A 14042-nucleotide genomic window follows, 5' to 3' on the forward strand; every position below is an offset into this window, starting at 1 on the left:
TGTAGATCTGGGGTTGGTGAATCCCTTAATAGAGATTTAGCTAAAATTAGTGCATGGTGCAAATTATGGAGTATGAAGTTGAATCCTAACAAAACTCAAAGTATGATTGTAAGTAGGTCAAGGACGGTGGCTCCTCAACATCCGGATCTCAGTATTGATAATGTTTCTTTAAATTTGTATGACTCTAAAAATTTTAGGTGTGATTCTTGACAGAAAATTTACTTTTGAGAAACACATTAGGTCTGTGTCTTCAACTGCACAAAAAAATGGCTTATTGAGAAAGTCTTTCAAGATTTTCGGTGATCATTCTATTATGAAGAAGTGTTTTAATTTCTTCATTCTACATGGTTTTGAGTATTGTCCTCCTGTCTGGTGTTCAGCTGCTGATTCTCATCTTCATTTGTTGGACAGAAACTTACGGTCTATTAAATTTCTTATTCCTGATTTAGATATTAATCTTTGGCACCGTCGTTCAATTAGTTCATTATGCATGTTGCATAAGATTTTCCATAACTCTGACCATCAATTACATTCAGATCTCCCTGGACAAATCTATCCTGTTCGTAATACTAGGCAGGCAGTTAATTCTAATAGCCAGGCCTTCTCCATCATGAGGCTCAATACTACACAGTATTCTAGAAGTTTTATTCCAGCTGTTACCAAGTTGTGGAATGATCTTCCTAATCGGGTAGTTGAATCGGTAGAACTTCAAAAGTTGAAAGTTGGAGCAAATGTTTTTATGTTGACCAGGCCGACATGAGTCATTTTATAGTTTATACATGGCATATCTGTTTTTGACGTTGTTAATTGTTTATATATGACATATCTGTTTTGACGTTGTTACTGTTTTTAGAATGATTTATTGATAATTTATTCTCATCATTTATTTATTTCTTTATTTCCTTTTCTCACTGGGCTATTTTTCCCTATTGGGGCCCTTGGGCTTATAGCATCTTGCTTTTCCAACTAGGGTTGTAGCTCGGCTAGTAATGATAATAATAATGTACCGGCAGGTATTTGACTTAATTCATGGCCTCTCACATCCCCTGCACTGATGTACTGCACAGCTACTAAAGAAGAAGTCCATTTGGTACAGCATTACTAATGACGCTAATGATTAGGTCCGTGCCTGTACTTTTGCCAAACTTCAAAAGTATATGGACACAGACTTGGGAGAGGGGACCTTTCCTCATCCTCAGCTTTGTTTTGCCTACATTCATGTTCATGTAGTAGGCCCTTTACCCACATCACAAGAACGTTACCTGTTTACTGTCATTGACCTCTCCACTCATTAACCTGAAGCCATCCCTATGCGAAATGAAACTTCCACCTCATGTACATTCCCCTTACTCTCAGGGTGGAAAGCTAGATTTGGTATCCCTACACATATTACTTCTGACAGGGGTATCACTTTCACCTCTCAATTGTTGACCACTCCTGAGGATGCCTTGGGTGTCTCAGCAAATGAAATTGTGTATGGAAACACGTTAGTCTCCCCTGCTGAGTTTTTTTTCAGTCTTACAACCTCTCTGACAATCTCCAGTGCCAACATCACGTTGTGGAAAAATTTACTCCTTGCTGCCAGACTTAAAAGTCCCTAGTGAAGCAATACATCCTGAAAGATTTAAACACCGCAACACAACTCTTTGTGTGCACAGATACTTGCAAGCCACCGGTGACACCAACTCATACAGGCCTTTTCTTTGTTATCTGTCGTAAACCAAAGGCTTTCATAATTAATATTTGTTTGAAAAGAAGACTGGGTCTCCATTGATTGCCTAAAACCTGTGTATCTCCTGTAAAATTATCAGCTACAGTTCACCTTTCTAGGGCAGGGTGCCCTATTTCACATGGGTGTCTTTTTTGGAGGGGAGTCATGTAATGCATGTGTATTTCATACATGCCCATACACTGTAATGCCATTGCTCTTCTCTCTCTCTCTCTCTCTCTCTCTCTCTCTCTCTCTCTCTCTCTCTCTCTCTCTCTCTCTCTCTCTCTCTCTCTCTCTCTCATTCAAAAAGCATTTTGAAGATAATTTAATTAACTGAATTTATATAGAACAGGTTTTTTTATCTAATATTCATTTTTTTTTTCTCGAATAAATAGGCAATGTTCGTAAATATTGCTATTTTTCCTATATTTCATATATAAGTTTTAATAATTTCGCAAATCATTTCTACAATTTTTATTTTCGAATTTAAAATTTCCTATCTTTTCATTTGGAAAAGTTAAATGTTAGTCCATAAACAAAAAAGTAGTTTTGATTTTTTTTTCTGAAAATTTCATGTTTTGAGATATCAGCCATCAGTTTTGATTCATAGAAAGTCCTTTATTAGGGGTTTTGGTGGTAATTATACCCCGTCGCTAGGGATCATAAGGATATAATCATTATATTTCAGGGTTGTTAATTAAGCATTGGTGAGATTCACCCCTCAAATTCAGAAATATATATGCTACAAATACCAAATGCATACACATTGCTATCAAAATACATTCTTGTCTACTGACTTTTTGGGCAAAAATTTTACGCTTCAGGCATAATTGAGCTGTTGTCTCTGATACTTCATACATCTTTCAGCTTGAGGGTACACTCAGGCACACTGTTCTATCTTATTTTTTTTCTTCCTCTTGTTTTTTTGAAATGGTGTGTTGGGCAGGCTTAATAGAAGGGCCATGGATGCCTGGTGGTTTATCAAGAGGTTGTCTTTTCCTTTTTCTGATTATTTTTCTTCTCAAAACCATCCTTACTGTCCTCCCTTCAGTTGAAGTGGCTATCCTGCAGGGTATTTAGCCTTGCATGGTGTATCGGCTCCTCCATGTTGACCAGTTTTTCCGACTTTTTACTATAGTCTATGGGTATCATCAATCACTTTGTTTTTAATTCTGTACGTATTGTTTTTGTTATAATTCTTGTTAATCTAGTTTTTAAGTATGCTGTCTCTTTTTTATTTCTATTAATTCTTATGCTGTCTGGAGACATTGAGCGAAATCCGGGACCAGTACGTCCTAGATTTCGTCAATGTCGTCTTCTGTATTGCAATATTCGTGGTCTTCATGCAAATATCCAAGACCTTACAGTTGCGTCCAGACAGTATGATATTCTTTTGTGCTCAGAAACTTTGGTTTCTAATATGAGGCACTCATCTGAGCTCCTTATAACTGGTTTTAAGAAACCAATAATGTTGAAACGTGATGCCATCCCTAGGGCCAGGGGAATGGCGGTGTATATTAGGACCGAGTACCCTGCTTCTCATAAGTCCTGCTATCAATGTGGATGTCATGAGATCCAGGTAATAAAAGTTTGTGGCAGGCATAACAACTTTTATTTGTGTTCGATCTACCGGAATCCAGACTTAGATGATTCTATCTTCGATTGTCTTCTTACCATTATGGCTAAGATACAAGAAGATGATAGAAAGGCTTCTTTTGTCTTTGTTGGTGATTTTAATGCTCACCATAGGGAGTGGTTAAGTTCTATCTCTCCTACCGATCGCCATGGCTTAAGAGCTTTAGACTTTGCCTCTGAATCAGGCTGTGAGCAAATCATAAATGAAGCTACTCACAGGTCTGGTAATTGCTTGGACCTCGTATACACTGACTCCCCTGGCGTTATAACTAGTAAGGTTGGTTCTCCAGTCGGGACATCTGATCATGCCTTGATTTCATTATTAGTGAAGACTGAGCAGCCTGTCCCTGATATATCATATTCTTGTAAAATTTATATGAAATCCCAAGCAGACTGGAATGGGATTTTACATGATCTTTTGTGCTTGAATTGGTCACAATTATATAATAGTGTAGATCCTGTTGTCCCTTTGAATGAGAATCTAGTCAACATAATTGATAGGCGTATCCCTTCTCGTGTGCTAAGGTACCGAGTGAAGGACAAACCGTGGTTCAATGATGATTGCAGACGTGCTTATTTGGAGAAACAGGAGGCCTATCATCTTTGGAAGGGGAACAGATCAGATTTGACCTGGAACAACTATACTCAGCTTCGAGCTTTTGCTCAGAGAGTTTATGCCTCAACTGAAAAGGAGTACAATTTAACCATAAAAGAAACACTTACTGGTACAACTCAGGAACATAAATGGTGGTCTACCCTTAAATCTGCACTCTTTGGTGTAGATGCAACAGTTCCTCCTTTACTTAAACCAGATGGCTCAGTCACTCACTGTCCAAAGGAAAAGGCAACCCTTTTGGCTGATGTTTTTGACAGTAAACAGAGTAATGAAAAACTTGAACTTCCTCTTTCCTGTTTTCCTGAGGCTAAACTAACTAGTTTAGCTTTTCGATCTCGTGAGATTAAAGCTCTGTTGATGGACCTTGATGCTTATGGAGGTGTAGACCCAAATGGTATTTTTCCTTTGTTTTTTATAAAGACAGCAGATTTCTTAGCTCCAAAGTTATCTGTTATTTTGCGCAAGTTAGCAAGAAGAGGAGCTTTTAGCACTAGTTGGAGAATTGGTAATGTTACTCCTCTATGTAAATGTGTTTGTGGTAGCTCAAGTCCCACTGATTACCGCCCAATTTCCATAACTCCCATATTATCTAAAGTTTTTGAACGTCTTCTGGCAAAACGTCTTAATAGGTTTGCTGAAGGTAATCATCTACTCCCTAGTTTGCAATTTGGTTTTCGTAAAGGCCTTGGAGCATGTGATGCCCTTCTTACAATCTCCAATGCTGTACAGAAATCCCTTGATTGTGGTCGGGAAGTTCGTATGATTGGCCTTGATTTTAGTGCTGCCTTTGACCGTGTTAATCATGAGGCCCTTGTTTTCAAACTGAAACAGTTGGGAGTGGGTGGGTTGTTTCTTAGCATTATTATTAATTTTTTAAGTAATAGATCTCAAAGAGTTGTTGTTGATGGGCACCATAGTGATTATAGGAACGTGATATCCGGTGTTCCACAGGGTAGTGTTCTTGGCCCATTACTTTTCATACTATATACACATGACATGTGGTTTGGCCTAGAAAACAAACTTGTTGCATATGCTGATGATGCTACTCTCTTTGCATCAATTCCATCCCCTGAATGTAGATCTGGGGTTGGTGAATCCCTTAATAGAGATTTAGCTAGAATTAGTGCATGGTGCAAATTATGGGGTATGAAGTTGAATCCTAACAAAACTCAAAGTATGATTGTAAGTAGATCAAGGACGGTGGCTCCTCAACATCCGGATCTCAGTATTGATAATGTTTCTTTAAATATGTATGACTCTTTCAAAATTTTAGGTGTGATTCTCGACAGTAAATTTACTTTTGAGAAACATATAAGGTCTCTGTCTTCTTCAATTGCACAAAAAATAGGCTTATTGAGAAAGTCTTTCAAGATTTTTGGTGATCAATCTATTCTGAAGAAGTGTTTTAATTCTTTCATTCTACCTTGCTTTGAGTATTGTTCTCCTGTTTGGTCTTCAGCTGCTGATTCTCATCTTAATTTGTTGGACAGAAACTTACGGTCTATTAAATTTCTTATTCCTGATCTAGATATTAATCTCTGGCACCGTCGTTTAATTAGTTCATTATGCATGTTGCATAAGATTTTTCATAACTCTGACCATCCTTTACATTCAGATCTCCCTGGACAATTCTATCCTGTTCGTAATACTAGGCAGGCAGTTAATTCTAATAGCCAGGCCTTCTCCATCACGAGGCTCAATACTACGCAGTACTCCAGAAGTTTTATTCCAGCTGTTACCAAGTTGTGGAATGATCTTCCTAATCGGGTGGTTGAATCAGTAGAACTTCAAAAGTTCAAAGTTGGAGCAAATGCTTTTTTGTTGACCTGGCGGACATGAGTCTTTTTATAGTTTATTTATGACATATTTGTTTTTGATGCTGTTAATAGTTTATATATGACATGTCTGTTTTGACGTTGTTACTGTTTTTAGAATGCTTTATTGTTAATTTGTTCTCTTCATTTATTTATTTCCTTATTTCCTTTCCTCACTGGGCTATTTTTCCCTGTTGGAGCCCCTGGGCTTATAGCATCTTGCTTTTCCAACTAGGGTTGTAGCTTGGATAGTAATAATAATAATAATAATAATAAAAATTGTAATTATATAAACGAGCAAGCAAACAAATACTGGCTTCCATTTTTTTATTTTGTAACAATCAGCTGAATATACTTTAGTATGCATAAATATAGGCTTTTAATGGTAATTTCCCTCATCACTGTTGATTATAGGATCATGCTGTTCCTATTATTTACTAAAGCAGTGGTGACCCCTTCCCTCAAATCTCGAAATATATATGCAATATGTACCAAATCCCCACACATGAGTAAGATAGTACTATCATAATATATTCATACTTGCATATTTACTGGGCAAACATTATGCTTTAGGCATATTTATGTTTTAGTCACTGTCTCTGAGACTTGCATCGTTCAGTATAACTACAACAAAAAAATTGTAAATATATAAACGAACAGACAAAAAAAAAAAAAAAACTGATAAATATAACTGCACTCCATTCTTGCAGTTCCGGCGTATGAACACGAGCAGTTCCAGAGTGGTGCTTTTTTGAGTCACTACTGGTGCTCCTTGGAGTCACTTTCAGTCTGGTGATCCTTTAGAGGTGAACCCAGAAGATGACCACAGTCAGATTTCTAAGCTTGCTGATTACATGGCGCATCCTCAACCTGAGTTCGCTCAGCGAGCTGAGGTTGCTGCAGTGTAAGAAGCATTTAGCATCTCCACGCAATGTTGAGCAGCATTCTCAATCATGAGCGAGGCTCTTCTCACGTGCGTGGTAGCCCCCCAGGGGTTTTGGTAACAAGTGCTCGATACATCAGTGCTTCATTCAAGCTCTTTGCAGCACCCAGATGGTGATGCTAGCTGACTGCTTATGTTCATTGCCGCGACCATCGTGCCACCAGGGCACAACGAGTCTCCAGTGATAACCCTTTGGGGTTATTGCCGCAGATGGTGATGCCTGCAGACCACTGGCAGTTGCCATCTCTCCTATCATGCCCTAGGTCTTATAAGCTTTCACCCTTTACGGTTATTGCCGCAGATGGTGATGCCTGCTGACCTCTTTGGACCATTGTGTATGTAGGGCACAACAAAGCACTTGGAGTTTTGTGAAACCAGGCCCTTCATGACCTCCGCATTGGGCTTCCTTCCCTTTATGGCGAAAAGCCTGCTTATCCTGCTGTATATCAGTGCGCAGGAAAATCTTTTCCGTCTTGCTCGCCACCATCCAAGCTTGTGCCTCCTCCTGTAGCAGTGCTGATGAGTGTATGTGCTTTGTTTCATGTAGCTTTGGCGTGTGAACACAAAGACCCTAATCATGTGAGAGAGTATAGCTCAGTGTTATGCACTCAGGCAATTAAGCATTAGCAAAGTGCGCGGCCAAGCTCCTCATGGTGACGAAGGTCTGCATGAAATGACGTTACATGCAGCTTTGGTGTATTGACGCACAGACCTTATACATGCGAGTCTTTTGCAGTGTTGCACACCCAGACACTGAGCATTAGTGAAGTGCGTGGATGAGCTCCTTTCGCTGCTGAAGGTCTGTGTGCAACTACAGTTGCTCGTCAATACCCCATAGTGGGGTTCTGGCATGAGGTACTTTGGTTGAATATGTGCACTTGCTTGTGCGACCACCAGATCTTGCTACAAAGAGGCTCGTGAGACATAACCCTTTGGGGTTATTGCCGCAGATAGGGATGCCTTCCGACCACTTGTGTCCGCTGCCTCTCTCACTATTGTGCCCCAATGACACAACGAGACTCTTAAGACATAACCCTGCTTGATTATTGTCGCAGGTCTCCATTCCCTATGGGATAGAGAGCTTCGGAGCAGACTCATGGTCATGCCTGCTGACCACTTGCGATCGCCGCCTCTCACCATCTTGCACCTTTAGCACAACGAGTGAAGTCAGCGGCACCACCTGCACTAAGAACAAGTGGAAGTTGGGATCGCTTCTGTTAGGAACGGCTTCCTTCTCACCTATCTTGTCAAGGGAGGATGGTGTGGAAGTAGGGGATAAATAGAAGACCCTAGGGTCCAATCCTCGGATGGTCCTAATCCTCTGTGTGGGGTGACATGTCTTGCATATTTTTCTCTTTGGTTCCATTGACTGAACATTGAGTGATTTTTGACTGTTGGTTATCACTGCTGGAGGTTATCTGCCGAGGATTTACCTAGAGTCATCCTTTAGAAAATTTAGTTTTTTAATTCTTTCATTCTACCTTATTTCGAGTATTGTTCTCCTCTACCGTACTTTGTTGGACAGAAATTTACGGTGCATTAAATTTCTTATTCATGATTTAGATATTAATCTCTGGCACCGTCATTCAATTAGTTCGTTACGCATGTTGCATTCAATCTTCCCGGACAGTACCATCCTGTTCGTAAAACTAGGTATGAAGTTAATTCTAATAGCCATACATTCTTCATTAAGAGGCTCAATACTACACCGTATTCTAGAAGTTTAATTCCAGCTGTGACCAATTTGTGGAATGGTCTTCCTAATTAGGAAGTTGAATTAAAAGTTCAAACTTGCAGCAAATGTTTTCTTATGTTGAACAGGCTGACTTGAGTCTCTTCTTATAGTTTATATATGAAAGGTCTGTTTTAATGTTGTTAATTTTCTTAGAAAATTTTATTTCAAGTTTTCATTACTTCTCTGGTGGTGTATTTATTTTCTTATTTTCTTTCCTCACTAGGTTATTTTTTTTCCATTGTACCTTTGGGCTTATAGCATCCAGTTTTTCCAACTAGGGTTGTAGTTTAACTAGTAACAACAACAACAACAATAACAATAATAATAATTCCCATCTAAGATCATATTTCAGTCGTTGATATGATATTGGAGAGATTCTGTGCTGGAAGTTACCATTGCATGGTCATTCGCATACATAAGTTCGTTGATTATATTCTCGGCTTCAACCTCCCCTTGTTCTTGCATACAGTTATCCAAGAGCACTATGTTTCAAATCTAGATCTGATGTTTTGAAGTACACCTAAGATTTTCTGTCTTGGTACTCTTTCGAAGGCCTTCATGAGAGTGATAAAGGCATTATATTTGTCCCTGTCCCATTCCCAGCTTTTGCCAAATATCTTAGGGAGAAAATCGTATCAGTTGTCCCTCTTCCTGACGTAAAGCTATTTTGTCGTACACCCATTTTGAGTTCCACATATTCTCTGGGTTCCACATATTCTCTTCGTCTTGATTTAAATATTCATTCATAGATGTTAAAAGAATATGGCATAAGGAATATTCCTCTATTGTGGTTACAATTGGTCTTATCATAATTTTTATAGAATGTGCATATTAGATCTCTTCTCCAATTTTTGGGTGGTTATTGTTTATTTCATAGCATACCTGCAGGGGACTTGCCATTTATCCTCCTTTTGAGTGCGTTCCTTATCTCCAGCAAAGTTATATCAGGCTCAGCATACTCAGCCACATTTAAGTCCATATGTTCGTCTTGGGCATCGTTAGTGCCATTCAATAGTGTTTCAAAACAATTTTTCTATCCTAATTCAATTTCTCGGAATTCAGTTGAAATTGTCTCATTCCTAGGGCCTTTGATTACGTTCACGGAGCTGATATCCTTTTCTATAGTTTTTGGTAGTCCCATATATAAGATTTTTGCCTTTGAAGATAATTTTCCAAATCTATTCCCTCCCATGTCTCTCTCTTTGCATGAGTTTGAATTCCTTCTGTTTCTCTCGGAACTTCCTTGTTGTGATCTTCCCATCTCTAGTTTCCATACCTTTCCTGAATAGATTTATCTTGTTTCCGACAGCTGATTTCAGTGTAAGGGTTCCCCAAGGCGTTTTTCTCTTCCAACTCGAGCCCTTTTCTTCTGCCTTGTATTAGTGGCAGCAACCAATACAGCTATATTAAAGTGCCCCCACTTTCCACTCAAGTCACTACTCTCCTGTTGCATTTGTTTTGCTCTGCTTTTTTTCCTTTTGATATCTGTTTGAATAATCCAGTTTCTTCATATTCTCTACGATAAATCTATCTTTCAATTGCCTTTGGCTTCATTGTCTTTAATTTTATCAAGAGAAGCCGAGAGTTTGAATCAATGGACAAAGAAGGGACACTTTTTACCTCTCTTAAACATATTTCTATTCGTTAATACCAAATAAATCATAGATTTTTTCATATATGCTCCCACTATGAATTTCCACCATTCGTGGCTGTGTTTATGATTATAGAAAGAATTCATTAAGGACATCTGTTTTTGTATGCAGAGATTTATTATATGTTCTACTTCTACTTTATTTCTATCTCCAATACTGAATGCTCCTAAAACATCCTGTATGTCTGCCTTGTCCTGTCCAATATGGCTATCTCTAATACTGAATGCTCTTAAAACATCCTGTGTGTCTGCCTTGTCCTGTCCAATATGGCTATCTCCAATACTGAATGCTCCTAAAACATCCTGTGTCTGCCTTGTCCTGTCCAATATGGCTATCTCCAATACTGAATGCTCCTAAAACATCCTGTGTGTCTGCCTTGTCCTGTCCAATATGGCTATCTCCAATACTGAATGCTCCTAAAACATCCTGTGTGTCTGCCTTGTCCTGTCCAATATGGCTATCTCCAATACTGAATGCTCCTAAAACATCCTGTGTGTCTGCCTTGTCCTGTCCAATATGGCTATCTCCAATACTGAATGCTCCTAAAACATCCTGTGTGTCTGCCTTGTCCTGTCCAATATGGCTATCTCCAATACTGAATGCTCCTAAAACATCCTGTGTGTCTGCCTTGTCCTGTCCAATATGGCTATCTCCAATACTGAATGCTCCTAAAACATCCTGTGTGTCTGCCTTGTCCTGTCCAATATGGCTATCTCCAATACTGAATGCTCTTAAAACATCCTGTGTGTCTGCCTTGTCCTGTCCAATATGGCTATCTCCAATACTGAATGCTCCTAAAACATCCTGTGTGTCTGCCTTGTCCTGTCCAATATGGCTATCTCCAATACTGAATGCTCTTAAAACATCCTGTGTGTCTGCCTTGTCCTGTCCAATATGGCTATCTCCAATACTGAATGCTCTTAAAACATCCTGTGTGTCTGCCTTGTCCTGTCCAATATGGCTATCTCCAATACTGAATGCTCTTAAAACATCCTGTGTGTCTGCCTTGTCCTGTCCAATATGGCTATCTCCAATACTGAATGCTCTTAAAACATCCTGTGTGTCTGCCTTGTCCTGTCCAATATGGCTATCTCTAATACTGAATGCTCCTAAAACATCCTGTGTGTCTGCCTTGTCCTGTCCAATATGGCTATCTCCAATACTGAATGCTCCTAAAACATCCTGTGTGTCTGCCTTGTCCTGTCCAATATGGCTATCTCCAATACTGAATGCTCCTAAAACATCCTGTGTGTCTGCCTTGTCCTGTCCAATATGGCTATCTCCAATACTGAATGCTCCTAAAACATCCTGTGTGTCTGCCTTGTCCTGTCCAATATGGCTATCTCCAATACTGAATGCTCCTAAAACATCCTGTGTGTCTGCCTTGTCCTGTCCAATATGGCTATCTCCAATACTGAATGCTCCTAAAACATCCTGTATGTCTGCCTTGTCCTGTCCAATATGGCTATCTCCAATACTGAATGCTCTTAAAACATCCTGTATGTCTGCCTTGTCCTGTCCAATATGGCTATCTCTAATACTGAATGCTCCTAAAACATCCTGTATGTCTGCCTTGTCCTGTCCAATATGGCTATCTCCAATACTGAATGCTCTTAAAACATCCTGTATGTCTGCCTTGTCCTGTCCAATATGGCTATCTCCAATACTGAATGCTCTTAAAACATCCTGTATGTCTGCCTTGTCCTGTCCAATATGGCTATCTCCAATACTGAATGCTCTTAAAACATCCTGTATGTCTGCCTTGTCCTGTCCAATATGGCTATCTCCAATACTGAATGCTCTTAAAACATCCTGTATGTCTGCCTTGTCCTGTCCAATATGGCTATCTCCAATACTGAATGCTCTTAAAACATCCTGTATGTCTGCCTTGTCCTGTCCAATATGGCTATCTCTAATACTGAATGCTCTTAAAACATCCTGTATGTCTGCCTTGTCCTGTCCAATATGGCTATCTCTAATACTGAATGCTCTTAAAACATCCTGTATGTCTACCCTGTCCTGTCCAATATGGCTATTCATGTCTTTCACTTCTAGTTGGAGTCTAAAGAACTCCTCTTTTTCATCCTGAGGCCGTCCCTACTGCGGTGCACATACTCGAATTATGCTGGCATTGGACATTCCTATCTTTAAAGAATCCTATCACATTTGAAATTAAGATAACCGATCTTCGATTTCATGCGGTATTTCCTCCTTTATTAAATAATCAGTAATCGTTATGCAGCAATTTTTTTCCTTATCCAGTTAGACGAGTTTCTCATAATACCACAATGTCTATTCTTTCGTGTATCATCATGATGATTTTATCTCCATTTCCTTACTAAGTACTTAGATAAATTATTCCCAGTCTCAGAGGTCAATTTTCTTGTCCACGTCCAATAACATTCGTAATCAAGATGTGTCTGGACATCCTTCGAACCCTTTTTTTAGCAGCTCATTGGCTTATTAGGCCTGTCGTGAGCATTCAGAGTAGGTTTTATTGAACTAGAGATGATTGCTTACTATTTCTTACACACACACGTATATATATATATATATATATATATATATATATGTATATATATACATATATATGTATATATATACATATATGCATGTATATATATACATATATACATGTATATATATAATATATATTTATATATATGTAATATATATTTATATATATGTAATATATATATATATATATATACATATATATATACATATATATATATATATATATATATATATATATATATATATATATATATATATATATATATATATATATATATATATATATATACATACATACATACAGGTAGCATGTACATAAATATATTTGAATATATAAATATGAATGTGTATATATTTATGTATATATTTGAATATATAAATATAAACGTGTATATGTATACACACACACACACACACACACACACACACACACACATATATATATATATATATATATATATATATATATATATATATATATATATATATATATATAATCTATACATAAAACGATAATAATATTTAGATGTATATTTTTTTTTTTGGTGTAACATATCGAAATAGAAGCTTGGTAAATCTGGTAACCATATGCACACATTTTTTCTCAGAACTATGTTTAGGTTTGTTTACCTTTATTACCATGTTACCTACCACCCACACAATTGCATCCTAAGATGGCTGCAGTTTTGGTGTGGGTGCTACGATTGGCCAATATGAATCTTGCGACTAGTGATAGGATATTTATGTTCCATAGGTGTTGTTTCACCCTCTTATTTTTTTTTCATGAAAAAACACTGTTCTGTTAGTTTTCTCGTTGTTTTGTTTGTTTCTGCTGTTATTATCTTCAGTAATTCGTTAGTTTTCATTTTATTTCGCCCTAAACCCCGATTCTCACTTCGATTTGCCCCTTATCTGGTGGGTGGTGGTAATCGGAAAATGTCACTTTTCCCAGATATCAGAACAATAAAACACCAAAGGAAACTAACGGGAAAAGGTTTTCAATGCAAAAAATACGGGGTGGCAGACTTACATTTTACACATTTTATAACAACCATTCATTATTCAATAAATTACGCGAATAAAATTTATAAAATGGTCTTTGGTTTTCCAGTTAAAGAAATATATATACAGTATCTGAGGGTGTCTCCCGTCCTTCCAAGATCGTAGAATCTCGAGGTAACTTAAAAAGAAAACTTACATAAAATGTAATCAAAGAAAATGTATTTATGGGGAACTCAAGTATATTAGACATTTAAACCTATTATTATTATTATTATTATTATTATTATTATTATTATTATTATTATTATTACTTGCTAAGCTACAACCCTAGTTGGAAAAGCAAGATGCTATAAGGCCACGGGCTCCAACAGGGAAAATAGCCCTGTGAGGAAAGGAAACAAGAAAAATTAAATTTTA

The sequence above is a fragment of the Palaemon carinicauda genome, chromosome 42 (genome assembly GCF_036898095.1).
Source record: "Palaemon carinicauda isolate YSFRI2023 chromosome 42, ASM3689809v2, whole genome shotgun sequence".
NCBI classification, from domain to species: Eukaryota; Metazoa; Arthropoda; class Malacostraca; order Decapoda; family Palaemonidae; genus Palaemon; species Palaemon carinicauda.